The sequence below is a fragment of the Tenrec ecaudatus genome, chromosome 17 (genome assembly GCF_050624435.1).
Source record: "Tenrec ecaudatus isolate mTenEca1 chromosome 17, mTenEca1.hap1, whole genome shotgun sequence".
NCBI lineage: Eukaryota > Metazoa > Chordata > Mammalia > Afrosoricida > Tenrecidae > Tenrec > Tenrec ecaudatus.
This window is the reverse complement of record NC_134546.1, coordinates 85,820,901-85,840,988: the sequence shown is the minus strand read 5'-3', so window position 1 is coordinate 85,840,988 and position 20,088 is coordinate 85,820,901. Positions and strand designations below refer to the sequence as shown.

Here is a 20,088-nt window from a genome sequence, read left to right as displayed (position 1 = left end):
AAACATAGGAAAGTGATAGAAAAACTAACAAGACAGGAAGGTGGTTCCTTGAAAGGATTAATAAAATCAACCAACCATTGGCAAGCTTAACAAAGGAAAGGAAAAGAAAGAAGAGGCAAATACCAAGAATGAGGTATGAAAGGGTCCTATAACAGCAGATCCAATGACATTAAAACTTAATAACACATTGCTATGAAAGGCTGTCTGTCCTCCAACACATTTGAAAACCTAGGTGACCTGGAAAATTTTCTAGAAATATGCTAACGACCCAAATTAACACATACTGTTATAGAAAACCTCAACAGAGCAGTAACAAGAAATAGAGCAGGTTAAAAAAAATGTTAGAGACCAGGCATGCATTGGGTCTTACTATATCTCAGCCTGGCCCTGTTTGTAATTGATGGCTTCTCTGAGTGGGATGGCAGGAAGGCCAGGAGGCTGTGGCAGTCCCAGGCACAGGTTTGGGCCCCGTGGGATCCCTGTGAGATTGTTTCCAAAAAAAGAATATAAAGATTACCCTGGGGCCATGCAGCTACAAAGTAATATGCTCCAAGAAGCTGTAGAAGTCAAGGGAGAAGCTAATGGTGCTTCTCCCATGACCTTTCTCCAGACCTGCCTCTGGAGCCTAGACGAGCTGAAAGCCTCTACCTCTCTTCCATGAAGGAGCACCTTACCTTCCCCTGTTGTTTATCAAGGACACAGATAGCCAATTGATGCCTCAGCCATCTCCTCAGAAAATTAAGTAACCCAAATGAAAACTGTACAGGGAAGTACCCATTTCTATTTAATGAATGCTATTAAACCACGACCCAGGAAAGTACTGTGAGACAATTTTTTTAAGTTGTTACTGAGCAAAAGGAAATCAGAAAGGTTGTGGGAAGCAGAAAGATTTCTCCCAAGTCATCTCCCCCAAATATATGTTAGACTCAGGACACTGCTTGCAACTGATGGTAAATGATTGTCAAGTTATCTCCCTGAAGACTCCAGCCATCCAGAGCAAACAGATACCACTGTTTTTCTCACAATAGGCATGGCACACCCTGCTGTTAGGGTCAGTGGATTACTTTCCTTGAAAGCTCAGGCTAAATAAAGTCTCCAGCTCTAAAGCAATCAAGGTTAGGCCACCATCATGAATCTAGGGTCCATGGTATAGCCTTATTCCCTCCTCTTCCCTTAGTGTATGTACCCCTAGATCACCCCCTCCCATTACTGTATTACTTATAGCACAACCCTTTCCTGTGATGTATGTCTTCACCTGTAATTAGGGGGCTTGCACATCCCCAGAGAATATAAACCTTGGTTAGCAATAAATCGCTCTCTCTCTCTCCACGTGGACTACCAAGTGAGGCTGAGGCGAGCATACTTCTATGAAATGTGTCTGACTCCATTATTTCAATCTCTCTTCTATCTCTCATACTCTCTATGACTTTAATATAATCTTTACTTATTATCACTGTACAATTGTGCCTACCAGACCTGTGACGATGTGTTAGGGGTTGGCTCCCCTGACAAAAGGTAGTAGTGCAAGTGACTCTTCTAAATATGAAGATTAATAAAACAAATAATAAATGGAAATGTCACTACCCCGGGCAAGAATCTTAAACTGACCATAAAGCAGATAGGGAAAAAATGATATTCATAAAACAAATGTGATTAAGATTTCAAAGTAGGGGCAAAGTAGAGACATGGTAGTTAAAATTTCTGCTCAGGAAAATACCTCAAAAACTCAGTTAACTAAGTACTCCATAGTAAGAACATGGATCATGCAAAAGCTGAGGGATGTTGAAAATTGCCAACGGAGAGGCACAAAAGAAACCAAGTAAAACCTCTACTTCCAAAAGTGCACATTCAAAAGTCCATTCCTCCTGTTGTTATGAAAATCCTAGCTCAGGCTCCCTTCTACTTCTGGTAATTCAAAATCACAAAGGTACAAGAATGAAGAAAACGAGTCTTCTCTGAAGACAGGTCTCATAATAGAGTGGGGTGACAAGATGGTGTCCAAGCCCCGGTCTCACTGCACCTCCATTTTCTCAGTAGGTGAGACGCCTTCAGAAAATCAGAGTCCCTCAAAAGGCCCTGAAGAGGCAAGCAGTGAGATTCAAGACACAAATGAGGTACCTGTGCTTAGAGCAGGATGGACAATAACTCCCGGGCAAAGGAGCAGAAAAAAGGCAGTATATCTGTTTACAAGCCCCTTGTTAAGATCAGACCAGATGCTGAGTACCAAACCCCCAGCAGAAAGTGGTGAATCATCCCTGCAGTGTCTACTGTCTCAATTGATCATCAGGAGTCCAAGCAGCTGTCCAAAGGGCTAATCATCAAATGTCCAACAGGAGACTTCACGAACTAATCAAAACACCGAAGTTAAGAGTAATTAAAGGACCCAGTTTGGGCTTAAACTAGCCAATGGAACTCCTCCAACGGTCCATCACAAAATAAGTGCCTTGTCCTCAGATTGGGGTCTCCTCAAATCACAACGGGCTGCACTTTACTCTCTTGAAGCATATCTGTTTATCAACTAATTATTAACACATTTATTAACTACCGCGTGGTCTTGTATGTGCCGGGCTATCTATGTTGTTGCCACAAGCTGCTTTAGAGGGATGTGATAGTTAATTCTGAGGAAGAAAGTCCAGTGGCATCAGCAGGTAACTTTTCTGGGGGCTTGTCCAGGATCCTGTCTTTTCTTCAAGATTTTCTTGCAGCAGAGGTAAGTCATGCTGTGAGCTACTGGACTTTTCACATGTATTTGGTGTGCCTCTTTTCTCCTTTCTCTTTTAAACAATTCTTAGAGTTAGTTTTCTTTTATGAGTCTGGAAGATTTATGTTTTCCCAGTTGGAAGATACACAGCATGACCTCAGTGAGGTGACTCAGTGACTGACTGAAACTATGCAGGGGCTCGGCAGGGTGACCTCCTCATTATATCATTCTTGGAGTCCACATTCCTGTGGTCCAAAGACTAGACAGGTAAGGGCTCATCCAAGTATCATAAAACACCTGCTAACTGCCAGCCTGGGTCCTTCAGCCTCATCTGGGTGTGAGTGAATTAACCATAAAATGGATGAGGCTAACTTCATAGCGAGTATTTGGAGAAAACTGCATTTTCCCTAAGCACTCTGTTCCAGCGCACTAGGCCCCCAAGAGGAGATGAAAGTTTTCTACCCTTTTCTCTCGTCTGTTCATTCCAACCTCGCCCTCTGATTCAGAATTTTCTGCTTTAAAAAAAATCATTTTATTAGGAGCTCACACCACTCCTACATTAATCCATACATACGTCAATTGTGTAAAGCACATTTGTACAGTCATTGCCCCCATCATTCTCAAAACATTTGCTCTCCACCCAAGCCCCTGACATCAGGTCCTCATTTTTCCCCTCCCTCCCCATGCCCCTTCCCTCATGAAACCTTGATAATTTATAAATTATTATTTTGTCATATCTTGCTCTGTCCCACATCTCCCTTCACCCTCTTTTCTCTGTCTGTCCCCCAGGGAGGAGGTCACATATAGATCCTTGAAATCGGTTCCCCCTTTCCAACCCACCCTCTCTCTACTCTCAATATTGCCACTCACACCACTGGTCCTGAGGGGATCATCCGCCCTGGATTCCCTGTGTTTCCAGTTCCCATCTGTAACAGTGTACATCCTCTGGTCTAGTCAGACTTGCAAGATAGGATTCAGATCATGACAGTGGGTGGGGTGGGGGTGGGAAGCATTCAGGAGCTAGAGGAAAGTTGTATTTTTCATCGTTGCTACATCACACCTTGATTGTTTCATCTCTTCCCCAGGACCCTTCTGGAAGGGAAGTCCATTGGCCTACAAATGGGCTTTGGGTCTCCACTCCGCACTCCCCCGCTCATTCATTATGGTAAGATGATTTTTTTTGTTCTGATGATTCCTGAGACTTGATTCCTTTGACACCTTGTGATCACACAGGCTGGTGTGCATCTTCCATGTGGGCTTTGTTGCTTCTGAGCTAGATGGCCGCTTGTATACCTTCAAGCCTTTAAGACCCCAAATGCTATATCTTTTGATAGCTGGGCAGCATCAGCTTTCTTCACCGCATTAGTTTATGTACCTGCTTTGTCTTCAGTGGTTGTGTTGGGGAGGTGAGCATCATAGAATGCCAATTTAATAGAAGAAAATATTCTTGCATTGAGGGAGTACTTGAGTGGAGGTCCACTGTCCTTCTGCTACCTTAATAATAAACCTATAAACTTATGCACACAGCTCTATTTCCCCGTCCTCATGTATAAATATATTTGCATATGTACATGTCTTTATCTAGACCTCTATAAGTTCCCTTTGCCTCCCAGCTATTTCCTCTATTTCCTTTGACTTCCCTCCTGTCTCACTATCATGCTCAGTCCCCACCAGGGTTTCAGCAATTCCTCTTAGTTACATTACCCTTGTACATGCCCAACTAGGCCTCCCACACCATCCTGACCACCGGTTTGGATTGCTTGTTGTTCCCTTGTCGCTGGGTTTATTAACACCACTACCTTTCCCCCCACCTCCCCCTCTCCCATGTCCCCACGGAACTATCAGTCCCATTGTTTTCTCCTCCAATTGTTCATCCAGCCTCTCTTATTTAGACAGACCTGCGGAGATAATAGCATGCACAAAAACAAGCCAGAGCACAACCAAGCAACAATATACAACAAACAACAACAAACCAATGACAAAAACAAAACAAAACACAACAAGAAAGAAAAGCTTGTAGTTAGTTCAAGGAGTCTTTGTTGGCATTTAGAAATGTTTTCCAGTCCAGTCTGTTGGGACACCATGCCCTGGCCCTAAAGTACACTTTCAGCATTCCCTGGGGACCTCGCTGCTGCATTCCCTTGATGTTCTGTTGCACCCCCTTAATGTTTTGCCTCAGTGTGGCAGGATCCGATCCGGTGCAATTCCCACACTGTGTCTCCAGTGTTGTCCCCTGTAGGGCTATGTGTCAGTGAGGAATGTCATGTCTCATAGTGGGGCCTATGTGCTATGTGCTCTTCTCTATCGTCTGGCTGCCCTAATTGGGAACATCGACCTTCTGGCCTGGTGGGCCATGATGTGCTCCACTCCTCCCCCTTCATCAACTCCCGTGTGCTCCAATCAGATATGTCGCTCTTCCAGAGCTGTAGATTCAGTATCGTTCTTTGAAATAAATTCTTCTGAGGGAAGGGGCAGGTGTCTACTTAGTAGTTGGTGTTGGGGCCAGGCCCCCTGACCTCTCCACTGGTTCCCTACTCCACGCCGGCATGTTGCATTCACATCTTGGAGCACCAGGTTGAAGTTTGGTCCCTCTTTCCCTGTGGAGACACAAACAATACCCTCCCCTTAGGTGGGTTAGTGCCCTGTGCGCCCGCTACCCTTTTCTTTTTATTATTATTATTTTTCCTTTCCCCACCTCCTTTTCAGTTGTGTACCATGTGTATCCCTGTATTTGGTCTGATCCCTGCATTATTACCTGGCCCTCACCCCAGGAATGTTAGTATACTGTATGTTTTCCCTATGCCCCTTTTGCCTTTTTTTTGGTTTGTTTACCTCAGCTGCCTTTGAAGTCTTTCTATCTTTGAGTCAATGCTATCTTGAGGTCTGTTTTCTCTTTTTTGCCCTCTGGGTGAAGTTGTTCTATGTGGTGGCCTCTTATTTATGCTTGGTGAGTGTTGATCTTCTGGCCATACTGGGTCGGCAAGGATCTTTTGTAGGGCTGGGTTTCTTCTAATGTATTCTTTGAGTTTTTCCTTGTCTGGGAAGAATCTTACTTCTCCATCTATCTTGATCGATAATTTGACTGGGTAGAGTATTCTTGGGTTTTCATTGGTTTTCCTTCAATATTCGGAATATGTTACTCCACTCTTTCCTCTTCTTCATATTTTTTGATGATAGGTCTGAGCATATTCTTATTTGGGAACCTTTATATGTGATTGCTTGTTTTCTCCAGCTGCTCTCATGATTTTCTCATTTTCCTCAAAGTTGGATAATTTAACTATTATGTGCCTTGGTGACTTCTTCTTGGGATTTAGTCTAGCTGCTGTTCTTTCAGCCTCCTGAATTGTTGCCTGGTTTGCATTCATTAAGCTGGGGAAGCTTTCCTTCAAGAATTCTCTCACTACAGTTGCAGATGATTTCTTTTTTGTGTCTTCTTCTGGTAAGCCAATAATTCTAATCTTGTTCCGCTTCATAGCATCAGACATAGCTCTTATGTTTTCTTCAGTTTCTCTGATGATCTTATTAGATTTTTGTTTACATTTGTTAAAGTCTGCTTGGCTGTCCTCCAAGTCATTCATGCAGCTCTCTGATTCCTCCAGTCGCTTCTCGAGGTCCGTGAGTGTGCTACTGGTTTTTGTTATCTCCTCCCTAAGTTCATATATTTCTCTTTGATTTATAGCTTTTACTTTTTCTATCATTTCATCCTTTTTCTGTATTATTTATCTCATGTCCTCTATGACTCCAAGTAGCATTCTGAAAATTTCTTTCTATGGCAGCTCAATGTCTGCTTCCTCTATCCATGTCATTATGTTCAGGACATCTTCTGGCATTGCCTTTTGTTTCTCCCATTTTTTCATTGAGGTCATTGGGACTGATGGCTGTATACGTTGCATTGTTTTAGATGAGCCAGGTACCATTTTCTAGGTAGTCTAAGAGCACTGGCTCTCTCTGCGAGACTTGTAGGAGTGCTTCTTTGAACTGCCGATAGCTTATTTCACTATGGAATTAACCTACCATTTTATCCTCCTGTGGCTTCCCTCTCAGGGGAGTGACCCAGAAGGGTTGCCTGATTTGGTGTTGGGGAGGTTGGGCAGAGGTTCCTGCAGAAGCTTGGAACGTTGAGGAGTGTTGGCCGAGCTACCTTAGGACCCAAGGCACACAGGCAGGAATTCCCCAGTAAGAAGTTGAGTAGAGTATCCCATGGTAGGTGTGGGCAGGGCCTTCCCAGCCTTGTGCTAGCTACACAGGGTGGAGCTCACCTAACTGGGTGTGGCGCAGGTGTAAATGCCCTAGGCTAAGGAGAGTGGTCTGGAGGTTAGCAGTAGTGTATGAGAGACCAAGAAAGAGACAAAGAGGAGGAAAAAAGGTTAAAAAGCAAGCCCACTGGGTGTATAGGGGGTTTGGGAAGGGGGTTATAGTGAAGAGATGGAAACAAAGCAACAATTTATCTGAGTTGCAATCCCCACCAATGGAGCTGCAAGTGTTTAGTTCCTGCTCTGAGGTGGCAGTGGAAAGTGGTGGCTGTGCCCCTGCGCAGCCCTCCAAGAGTGAGGGGGATGGGGCAGAGAGGAGCCCCAAGGGTCCAGTCCCTGCCCCAAGGTGGGTGGTGGCGAATTGTGGCTGTGTTGAGACCAAGTCACCCTACAGGCTCCAAATGGTGCCTGGCTCTGGCAGAGACAGTGGCGGGGTCAAGGTCAAGCCTCAGCTCGTCTTCCCTGAGGTAAGCCAAAAGCCCCTATCCCCTCAAAACCCCGTGAGTTTGTACCTACTTATCTTTATGATGCTCCTCCTGTGCTCCAGCATTGTTGAATTTCCCTCTAAGCAACTCTCCTGGGCTGAATTCTCTGGCGTTTCTCTGGTGTGTGTTACTCTACCCCCATCTTGTCGGAAGTCGAATTTTCTGCTTTGATTTCTATCCTCTTACTATCCTGTAAACCTAGTCAGTTGACTTTTAGACATCTAGGGAAGGACTGCCCAGAACCCTCTACATTTTGCAGCCAGACATCAAACTTCAGGGATGCTGTTACCAGAAAGAGTGGCCTATTTTCTTCTACAACTGAGTTTGTGTCCTGCACTAGACTTACAAGCCCAGAAATACTTGTTTTCAGTTACATTTTCCTTGTAGCATATTTGTGTTAGGACGGGTTGTCTAGAGAAATAAATCCAGTGGCAATCATTTATATGTGTAAGAAAGAGCTTTATATTAAGGAGTGATTATATATCAAGCAAGCATGTCAGCCCAGTCCAGATCAAGTTCAAGAGCCCAATGCTAGTCCATAAATCCCTCTTCAGACTCATGCAGCCGCATGCAATGGTGTAGAATACAGGAACATCACCAGTGGGCAGGTGCAAATTCTTGTGAATCCAATGGTGGTGGCAGCATCACAGGGCTCTGGCAGTTCTCAGCATGGCTCTTAAATAGAAAGGTGAAGGCAGAGAGAGAGGGGGAGGTCCCCACGATCCTCAGCATGAGAAGGCCGCAGACACAAGGAGACATCATCAGGCTGTGACCTGATTGACAGGCTATACGCCAGTCATACACCATCAAGTTGACATGAAATTAAATAACTCTCACAGAACTCATTTGCAAAGAATGAACTCCTTGTAAATTCCCTTTTTGGTACTTTAGGCTAAATGGCTAATTCTTGGGACTGGAAATTACTAAGGGCACAATGTCTACTCCACTCCAGAACTGAATTATAGGCATACATACCTTCCCTTATGACTGGGGCCACCAGTTGTAGAAAACCTACAGGGAGGTGTCACAAGTAGGGATCAGAGAAGCCTCTGAGAGGTGAGTGGATTGTAGGTGAGCTTCCCGGGCTTTCATGCACAGGGGAACTAGCTAATTCTGGTCCCCTATGGTTTGTTAGGGTCAAGAGATAAGCAGTGCACACACGCACACACACACACTCACAGCAGCAGCTCCTGCAGCAAAGAGGTAAGCCACGAGTTTACTAAAGCATAGAGTTGCTTCAAAAGAGATGAAGCAGGCCCCCTTTCAAGTCCAGAAGGACACCTGAGACATAGATATGATGTACTTTGCTCGAGAACTGAGGTAGGGACGTTGTCTCAGGGTTTACTTTCAAAGGGGAGAGTGTTGCTGCTCTCCAGATGGCCAAACAAATCTCTAATTAGTTATTCAGTTCACCCTTAGGTCTTGTACACTGTTTCTAAGCTGCTGCTTTGGGTCAGCATATCTCAGAATTATCTTTAAGTACAGTCTTATTCAAAATTTTACCAGGGTCTGGCTTCAAGGTTAAGGTATTTCCCAAGCCAGTTCTCACAGAGTCTTTTGTTCATCACTTGTTTCACAGGGTCATTTGTACATCCTATTAGCAGACAGGGCAGAAGTCCCTGTTTTGTCTGTATCGTGGATGCTTGAGAGTTTGATCTCTTCCAATTAGAGACCCATGAGAATGTCAAGAATAACCTGTTTGTCCCACAGGGAAGCAAGTTGTGGACATGGAGTGAAGGGTGTGAGAGCCGGCTGGTTTGAACTCAGTTATTCCCACCATACAGGCGCTGCCTGGGGAGACAATGCAACCGACTCTGGGAAACTGAGAAACTGTCAATGGGGAATGCCTCCTGAGTGGCTGAGAGGGTTTTGGTTCCTAACCACAGGACATAAAAAGTCTCGGACTTAATCTACTCCTATTTTTATACTGGGCCATGGGGCAAGGAATTTCCACTCTTAGTTGCATTCCTCTGGCATGCTTGTAGAAGAACTGGAAAAACCCTAAACCATCTCATTAGTCTGGGTAGACCAGAGAAACAAATCCATACAGTAAAATTAAACATTTTGCTCATATGTGTAAAAGAAAGAGGTTTATATGCAAGAGCAATTGAATATTGGGAAAGCATCCCGGCCCAGTCCAGATCAAGTCCATAAGTCTGATATTAGCCCATATGTTCTACACCAATTTATAAAGTTCTCTTCAGATTCATGAAACACATGCAATGATGCCAATTTCAGGAAGATCACAGACCAGTTGGTGGAAAGGCCTGTGGATCCAGTGGTGTTGTGAGCATCTCAGTGCTGGCAGGGTTCTCCACATGGCTCCTCTAGCTCCAGAGCTCTAGTGTAGCTCCCTGTGTCTTGACAATGGAAATGCCTCACAGGGAGTAAGTGTGTGTCCCACATACAGCAAGCTATTTATCTCCCTAGTGCCTCTAAATGAGTCATCAAGCTGTGACCTGATTGACAGGCTAAACTCCACTTCTTCCCTCTTAAGTCTCAAATTGATAGTAGATTATGTAACTACCACACTATCTCTAAATAATTTAAAGAGAAAGAAGTAGCTTTTTCCATAACACCACCTAGTCACTGGATGAGTTGGAAGATTTTGAAACCTAGCTGATTAACAGGTCCTTAAATTGAATTTTGACACCATGTTCCAACTAGACCTTCTTGATAGGGGGTGGGGGGAGATGGTGGGAGATTCCTTAAATTCTGGGTCTTATGCTCCTTGAGATCACAAGAAGTTGAGTAACAGATACCTGAAGTCTGCCCTGGACTTTATTCCCTGAGGGGCCCCACCCAGGCTTATCTTGAAAACCTATAGCTCCCCATCCCAGAGGGAAGGCTGTGGCCCTTGCCTCACCCCTATCCTGAGGAACCCTTTGTCCTTCACCCAGTATGTAGCTCGCCCAAAGGGGAATTCTCTGAGGATGCAAATCACCTTGAATACAGGAGAGATGAAAATACATAAGGACAAAAATGAGGAACTGATATCAAGGGCTCAAGTAGAAAGTAAGTAAAAGTTTTGAGAATGATGATGGCAACAAAAGTACAAATGTGCTTGACACAATGGATTTATGTATGAATTATGATAAGAATCGTACAAGCCCCCAATAAAATTATTTTTAAAAAATACATAAGGACAAATGGAAAGCTTCTCTAGTGACCTCAGCCTGTCCATTGAGTGATTTCAATGAGTTATTTCCCTTTTGACCTGACACCTTTTAAAAAGCACACACATACACAGAAAACAACCAAACTCACTGCCATCAGTTGATACTGATTCATAGCGATCCTATAGGACAGAGTAGAACTGCCCTATGAGTTTCCACAGGGAAACTATTTACTGGAGTAATCATGTGAAAAAGACTGTAACTATTTACTGGAGTAGACAGCTGCATCTTTCTCCTACTGAGAAACTTGTGCTTTCAAACTGCTTACCTTGTGGTTAGAAACCAGATGCACTCCTTGACTCAAGACAGAAGGACCTTGGGATACTTTTTTTGTATTGTGATGGTTCTGACCAGAAGCAGTGTATACTGACAGCTGCCTGAGATTATATGCAGACTTACCCCACAGAAGGCATGGAGGACATGCAGATTAAGCCAAATTGTCAGCAGCAGTTCAAGGGAAGGAAACCCCTTGTTGGAGGCCCTCCAGAAGTTTGCCACAGTCAGTCAAGGGGAGAATTACTCCAATGCAAGCCCATGAGCCCACAGAGTGAATCTAATGGACTCTCCATGGAAGAGACTATGTGTACAACAACTGGGAGTCAGATGAAGGAAGAAGAAACACCAGAAGGCTAAGTATCTCAGAGCCATTCTTACATCTAAGGGCATGGTGGCTGGGATCAGTTCAAGGACTCCCAATAATGTGCTGTGGGTTGTTTTAGGGTACAAAGGGGACCCCAATATCAAATATGATTTAAGGAGAACATGTAGTCATAAAGGGACAAAGACACAGACATATCATCCAGATGAGGGAGACCATTAGCACGAGATCAAAATGGCATCCAAGGATTCACAGGATGCTAGTTAAATAAGACACGAGGCAGAGCAAGCCCTCACAAGTTCATCATTGGTGACAGATAACTACATCGCAGTTACAGGAGAGGCTACAAAAGCAAGAAGGGAGCCATGATTGGGACACATACATTGTTAGACAGAAGTGCTTATAAGATTGTTCCAGGGCCTTCCAACCAAGGCAGTCAGGGAAAGACTCACAGGGCATAACTCATGACCATTCGACACCTTGCACCATCCCCAGTATGGTGACTTCCACTAAGGACACACCCAAGCAAGCCCCTAAGAGAGAGTCCCCCTCCCTGGACTGGCTGGAGAGCAGTGGATTTATCTACTTTCTAGGGCCCTCTTCCTGAAGGTATGATTGTCTACATCCTTGGTTGATGATCAGAAAGATTTCAGCGGAGGCAAAATCTTTGTGGTGGAACTGTAAGTAGATTCTGGGCTGTCACTACCATCCATGGTCTTTTGAAAGCGGGATTCTTAGAACTCAAGCTCAAATGCAATGTACAGGAATCCGAGGCATGCCCAGTGTATGTTAAACAAGAAGTTATCCAGGAGACATGAAGGTGGGAGTGAAACCTATTTCCACCATTTACAGTGCAGGATTCCAAGCACGTGAGGGCTACCTGTTCAGTATTAAATCCTATAGTGGTCTCCTCACCTCCTCCTCTCTCTAGGTTGTTGGTATTAATTGACTCCCTTCTATAACATTCCTTACACACCACTTGCTTTGCAAGTGAGGCAGTTCTCTGTTTATCTATCAGTTTTCAGTTGTGTCTGAATCATCTGCTCCCTTTGTAGATAAAGACGTCCTTTCAGAGGGAGAAGCACAGATTACTTCCTCCTCCAAGCCCAGCATATTGCTGTCTATATTATATACCAGATACTAGGTAACAAGGGCAGCAGACCTTGGATTCCAGTAAGCACTAGTGAGATGGGTTGAGTAGAGTGAATATTTAATGACTACTTGTTTTAGTTTTGTTTAAATGAAACTTAACCTTTCTATGCACACAATGGCATTAAGAGTTTGGCACTTAGGTATTTAACAAACTACAACAATTGCTATTAAATGGTGAACCTTGGTGTTAGCTCAGTATTGGGGATTAAGGCTGTTAAGGCCAGGTAGATTTTAATCATCACTTTCTTCCAATGAGGATTTAATAAACACTTCCAAACATCTGGTTTGGAAGTTTAGATAAGTTTGTTTTGGGGTATGTCATTAACTGATTCTTGTATTGGATCAGATTCCTCCTGACTGGTTATTCCTAACTTTTTAGGATATGTTCTAATAAATTATATTTTGTGCATTGTCATCTATGTAATTGTTGTATTTTGAGTGTAACTAATTTGATAGAAGTATTTTAAATATTGCCATCTAAGGCATCTGTTTTCAAGACAGAAAATGAGAGGATATGTGTAAAGCTTTGAAATGTGTGTTATATGTTATGTGTGTGTGTGTGTGTGTGTGTGTGTGTGTGTGGGCGCGCGTGTGTGTGTATAACATCTGGAGCTAAAGAAGAAAACCAGATGGATTCTCCAGAGATTTCTACCACAAATCAGAGAAGAGTTGGCAATAAATCTACACAAACTCTTCTAAAATGTTGAAAAGGATAGTGTGGTAGTTACATAATCTGTCAACTAGTGGAGGGGTGGAGCCTAGCCTATCAATGAGGTTTCAGCTTGATTATCTCATTTGGAGACTGGAAGGAGATAAATAGCTCCCTGGAGGCCAGAGATGCTCTGCTGCTTGACATTCTTGTGGGCAAACCACATGGAGCAATGCTGATGGCAGCCAGAGCCTTAGAGCTAGAGGAGCCACATGTAGACCCACACCAGTCCTAAGATGCTTCCACTGCCACTGGAGCCACAAGACTTTTTGCCTGCTGGCCTGTGATCTTCCTGCACTCAGTGTCCTAGCATGTGTTATGTGAATCTGAAGAGGAATTTACAGACTGGTATCAGACATATGAGCTAATATTGGATTTATGGGCTTGATCTGGGCTGGGATGTTTTCTTAATATGCAATTAATCTTTTATATAAAGCTCTCTTACATATATGCATCCCCCTGGATTTGTTCCTCTAGGAAACCCAGACTAACACAGATATCAAACTCCTGAACTCATTTTAAGAAGTGTAGCCCTAATACAAAAAATAAGACCAATATTACTTATGAACATAGACAAAATTATCAACAAAATCCTGCCTAAGAGAATTCAACAGTATATTATTATTAATTATAATAATATATAACTATCAAATGGGATTCGTACCAGATAGGCAAGGATGATTCTCCATTAGAAAAACAATCAATGTAATGCACCATACAAATAAAGCAAAAGAATCACATGCATGACCATATCAGTCAATTTGACACTATCCAGTAGGCATTCCTCATAAAAAAAATGGAGCAGAATAGGACTAGCAGGGAAAATTTCTCAATACAATATAGGTCATATACTCAAAACCAGTGACCAACAACATCTCTATTGACAGAGAGAAATTGAAAGCATGCACCTTATAAAGGGGCATCCTACAAGAATGCCCTTTATCACTACTCGTATTCAACATTTGCTGGAAGTCTTAATCAGAGATATATGATACCAAGAAGAATTCAAAGGAATCCACATTGGCAACTGAGGTAGTTAGTTTGTTTTGCCAACCTGGCCAAAAACACATGTGGGGATAACTGAAGAGTGGAGGGATAAATGGCTTGGTAAGCCTCACCTTTCTAGTTCTCCGGGCTCTTGCTTTATGGTGGTCAGACCAGGGTGCAGCTGCCTTAGCCAGTTCCCTGCTCCAGCTGGCAGGGCTCACTTCCTGTAAGACATCCCCAAGTAGAAGCAGCATTGACCTACCCCAATGCAGCCCTGGGTGCTGGAGCAGCCATGTGGAGGACCCTGTCAGCACTGAATGCTTACCCGCTCACTGATTCGGCTTTCCTCCTGCAGTTGGCATCATTGTGTGTATTTTGTGAGATAGAGGAGGACTTTGTGGCTTTGTGTTGGACAAATGGGCTAATGTTGGACTTGTGGGCTTGGGCAGCACTGGGTTGGGATGTTTTCTTGATGTGCACTTACCCTTTATATAAAACCCTCTCTTATACATATGAGTTTCTGTGGATTTGTTTCTCTAATGTACCCAGACTAACACAGCAACCAATATAATTATCTCTATTTGCGAATGATATGATCTTATAAGTAAAAATCTCCAAAGACATGGCCAAGAAATTGTTAAATACAAGTGAAATATTTGGCAATGTGGCAGTATAAAAAATCAATCTACAAAAATCAATTGGATTTCTCTACAGTAATAAAGAGATCTCTGAATAAGAAATCAATAAAGCAAAATAATTACAATAGCCATAAAAGATGAAATATATTGGAATAAACTTATCCAGAGAAGTGAAAGACTTGTACAAAGAAATCTACAATATATTACTACAAGAAACCAGACAAGATCCTTATAAAGGGGAGAATATTTCATGTTCATGGATAGGAAAGTTTAATATTGTGAAAATATCAATACTACACAAAGCAATCTACAAATAAAAAGCTGTCTGTTGCAGATCCCAAACTCACTCTTTTAATAAATGGAAAAACTAATAACTAACTTTAAATGGAGAGGAAAGGGACACATAATAAACAAACAGGTACCTTAGTACAAAGTAAAAGGGTTCTATGTTTTTCACCTCAAAACCTGTTGTTTATCTGCAAATGTTAAGACAATGTGGTACTGGTACAATGACTGTGCATAGGCCAATGGAACAAAAGAGAGAACCTAGAAATATACTCACTCACTTATGCACAGCAGACCTTTGACAAAATGGCCAGAAGCATTAAATAGGGAAGAGAGTGTATCCTCAACGAATAATTTTGTCAAAATTGGATTATGCAGGGGTGGTGAATTATGTAATGTGGTTTTTACAGCCAACATAACTCCCACCAAATGACTTTTCCTTAAATGGGTCTGGAAAGACCGTGGTGGACAATACTGATAGGATTCACCTGTGACTAAACGCAAATAGGATTCCCTGGAGTGCCAACCTGGAAATTATAAAGTAAATTCTCTGAGAAGCAGGAGGAGGGATCTTATTATCAGCAAGAGCCAGGAGTGGAGCTCGTTCTCTGGACCTGAGATTCCTGCACAGTTCACATCCTGGATCCAGATAACACTATATCATCAGAGGATTATCAGAAAGCCAGGACCCTGAGCATGGAACAGAGTGATGGACTTTCAAAGCCATGGAGCAGGTTAAGATGAGTGATTGTGTGGAGGAGGCTGGCTTGTGGAGTAAGGTGCCTTCAGGCACATAATTGGGGATGTTTAACATGCTGAAACACAATAATGGGGATGAATGCCTTCAGACTGAGACTTACTAGAGTAGGCTATCTCTGAGAACATAATTCAAGGAGTTTGGTTTAATGACTCACAGAGCTTAAACTGAATGCCTTCATATTGAGGTTTAACAAAACACAACCAGTTCCATATAGGTACTCACAGTGACCTTAGAGGACAGGATATAAACCTCTGTGAGTTTCTGAGACTGTAGCTGTTTACAGGAGTAGAAAGCCTCATCTTTCTCCTGCAGAGTGGCTGGTGGTTTTGAACTGCAGAACTTGCACATCACAGACCAACGTCTAACCACTATCCCAGGTCTCCTTCCATCGAAGGCTTGCAGCAGAGAGGTATGTCCCTTGGAGAATTTATTAGCAGAGCTGAAACTTTTTAACTAGCTCTGTTAAACAACTACCTTTAACGTTTTTTCACTGGATTTACAATTTGTCAACTTCCTTAATAAACCCTTTAATAATGAATTTTGCCCATGAGTTTCTGTGTAGCCATTTCAATTGATATTAGAAACTAGAGGTAAATTCAAGAATATTAATTAAGTCTGTGCAGAAGAATAAAACAGGACCCCATACCACCTCTCATATAGAAAAACTCACAATGGATCAAAGATCCAAGATCTAAAACGTATATTCCAGTGCTATAAAGCCCATCAACAAGAAAATAAAGAAAAGTTAAGAGCTTTATTGTCGGGAATAGACACACTATGAAATATAACAAAGGGAACACATACATTAGAAGACAAAGTAGATGAGTAGAGCCTATTGTGGTAGTTACATAATTTCATGTCAACTAGAAGATATATAAAAGTATAAAAGTATAGGTGTGGGGTTTAGCCTGTCCATCAGGTCAGCCTGACGGTGTCTCCTTGAGGGCATGACCTTCTCATAAAGAGGGCGCTGGGGACCTCCCCCACTCTCTGCCTTCACCTTCCTGCTGGTGGGCCACTCTGTGATCTGATGCTTCCATCACAATTGGATCCACATGACTTTGCACTCAGCCTGTGATATTCCTGCATTCTGTGTCATTGCTTGTGACTGCATGAGCCTGAAGAAGGACTACTGTTTTCATCCTTATGGACTTGAGTTGAGCTGGGCTGTTTTGTTTTCTTGATACATAATTAGTTCTTGATATAAAGCTCTCTTATACATATATGAATTGTGGTAGTTACATAATCTGTTGTCTGTTTGAGACTTAAGAATGAAGAGGTGGCGTTTAGCCTGTCAATCAGGTCGCAAGTTGATGACCTCATTTGGAAGTGCTAAGGAGATAAATATCTCACTGAAGGCAGAACACATGCTCACCTCCCTGTGAGACATGACTGACAAGCCTGATGGAGCTAGGCAGATGCAGCTAAAGCTCTGGAATCAAGGGTGCCACATGGAGACTCCTGACAGCACTGAGATGCTTACAATTCCACTGGATCCACAAGACCTTCCACCCACTGGCCTGTGATCTTCCTGCATTCGGCATCATTGCATGTGTTTTGTGAATCTGAAGAGGACTTTATAGATTGGTATCAGACATATAGGCTAATATCAGTCTTATGGACTTGATCTGGACTGGGCTGGGATGTTTTCTCAATACTCAACTGCTCTTGTGTATAAAGCTCTTTCTTATACATATATGAGTGTCTATGAATTTGTTTCTCTAGTCTACACAGACTAACGTGGGTGTTACTGGAATTGTTTCTCTAGTCAACCCAACCTAACATATCTACCAAACAAAGAGCATTTGTATGCATCACCACCAACAAAAACAAGGAAACTCACTTTCTTAAGTTTATGCCAACTCATAGTGACCCTAGGAGTCTATAATTGTTTTCAAGAGTAGAAAGCCCCATCCTTCTCCCATCAAAAGACTTCATTAAAAGAGTAAAAAGAGGATACAGAGTGGGAAAACCTCGTTGATAATAACACAGTGGAGCAGGGATTGATCTCTAAAATCTATAGAAAACTGCAAAGCCTTAATAATAAAGTAGCAAATTAAAAATAGCCCAGGGACATGAGCAGATATTTCACCAAAGATGGTATCCAAATAGGCAACAACGTGACGAAATGCTCCTAATCACTAGGAATCTGGGACATGCAAATCAAAGTAACAATGGGATACCATCTTACACTGACAGTGACAGCCATATTACAAAAACAAACCTGGAAAATAATAAATACTAGAGAAGGTGTGGAGAGATTACACTCAGGCACAGCTGATGGGAGTGCCAAAATGTGTAACTATTAGGTAGTTAGAACAGGCCGAGGGTGTCCACTACTCATGCTCAGAAATTCAAGTCCTGAGACAGGAAGGGGTGATGCACCTAAGAGAGCAACACCTAGATTGGCCCCATCTAGGCCAGGTGAATTTTATTCAGTCAATGGGGTCGACCAGTACCATTGACCACGCCTCTAAACAGGGCCCTGCAAAGCGTTTTCTTGCGTATGCGCTCTCCCGGTGGCTGCTACACAGCTCAGCGCAGCTAGGCTGTGCAGCTCTCCTCTCTCTCTCTCTCTCTCTCTCTCTCTCTCTCTCTCTCTCTCTCTCTCTCTCTCTCTCTCTCTCTCTCACACACACACAAGAGAAAGAGAGAGAGTTAGTTTCCTGTATTGCCTAAAACGTTCTATCCTTTATAAATAAAAAACACCTCACTTGGATCACAAGCCAGGTTTCAGAGTGAATTCTTTCTCACGCGAAGCCAAGGACAAAGGTATTTTTCCTATGAGAGACCTAACACAACCACCATGAAAGTGATATTTCACTACAACACATAGCTGGGAATAAAAATTCCCTAAGACCCAGCCATCCCTTCTTGGGGATCTACCCCAAAGAAATAACACAAACAGACAAATGAATGTCATGTTCACTAAATCATCGAATACAATACTGATGATCTGTGATGTAAGCTCCAACTAATTTATGAAAAAATCAGAAAGGAGGGGATGGAAGTCACTATATGAAAACAGACAAACAAAATAGAAAAAAATGCTCAGTGCATCTTAAACAGAAAGAAACTGAAGAAAAAATATCCAAGTCTCAATTTTCAACATTGAAAGATTCTGTGAGCAAATTACTGAACGATACAAGAAGTGTCAAAAGATGATGGAATGAATAGGCAGAGTCACTGTACCAAGAAGCAATAGTGGACATTCCACCATTTTAGGGGGCAGCATATGAGCAAGAATAAATGATACTGAAACAAGTTCAACCTGATTTGAAAGTATCACCCCAAACTAAGGATCCAGAAATTGATGGACTACCAAATAAAATGTTTCAACAAGCTGATGAAGTGCTGGAAGCACTTACTTATCTGTGTCAGGAAATTTGGAAAACAACTGCTTGACCAACTGACAGTGAGAGATCCATATTTGTGCCCATTCCAAAGAAAGGTAGCCCAGCAAAATTCTCAAATATAGAACAATAGCATTGATATCACATGCAAGTAAAACTATGCTGAAGATCATCCTTACAATGATTGCAGAAATTCATTGACAGAAAGCTGCCAGAGGTATAGGCTGGATTCAGAAGAGGATGTGTGTGATAGGTAGGTTTATTGTGCCAACCTGGCCAATAGACATATGTGGGATTAATAAGGTTGCAGTTTAATTGATGGGCAAAGAGATAAATGGCTCGGCGAGCCTCTTCTATCTGTCTCTTGTTCTCTGTTGATGGGATCAGTATGCAGCTGCCATAGCTAGTTCTCTGCCTCAATTTGCGAGCTTCACTACCTGTGGGACACCCAACCTATGGACTGTGTCACTGTAGTTTGAGGTTCCTTTGAGACCTAATTTGCCACACTACTGGTGCATACATCACTTGAGCTGGGGACTCTTGGACCCTATCATCTGGCTGACTGTTGGTGACCTGCCCTGCTGTTTTTCTGCCTGTGGCCGGACTGCTTATATTGCTCTATAGAACACTCAGCTGTCTGCTTCCTTGATTTATACCCAACAGCCCTCATGAGTTTAAAGACTCCCAGCGTATTAACTATCTCATGGAAGTGAGTTGAATTGAGCCCTCTGTACTACTCTGTGGACTAATTATCTATTTCTATATTTCATTATTTAATATATATAAGCAATATATGAATATATATAATCATAAATGTCCTGGTTTTGTTTATCTAGAGAACCCTGTATAACACAATGTGATGTGCAAAAATGGTTATTTTTTTTTTTTACATTTTATTAGGGGCTCATACAACTCTTATCACAATCCATACATATATATACATCAATTGCATAAAGCACATCTGTACATTCTTCGCCCTAATCATTTTCGT

General features: G+C 42.5%; 1 pseudogene; it reads left to right on the top strand.

Annotated features, from left to right (window-relative positions):
* Positions 1-418: 418 nt before the first annotated feature.
* On the top strand, positions 419-2,878 carry LOC142430561 (PWWP domain-containing protein 2A pseudogene; annotated as a pseudogene).
* Positions 2,879-20,088: the final 17,210 nt, after the last annotated feature.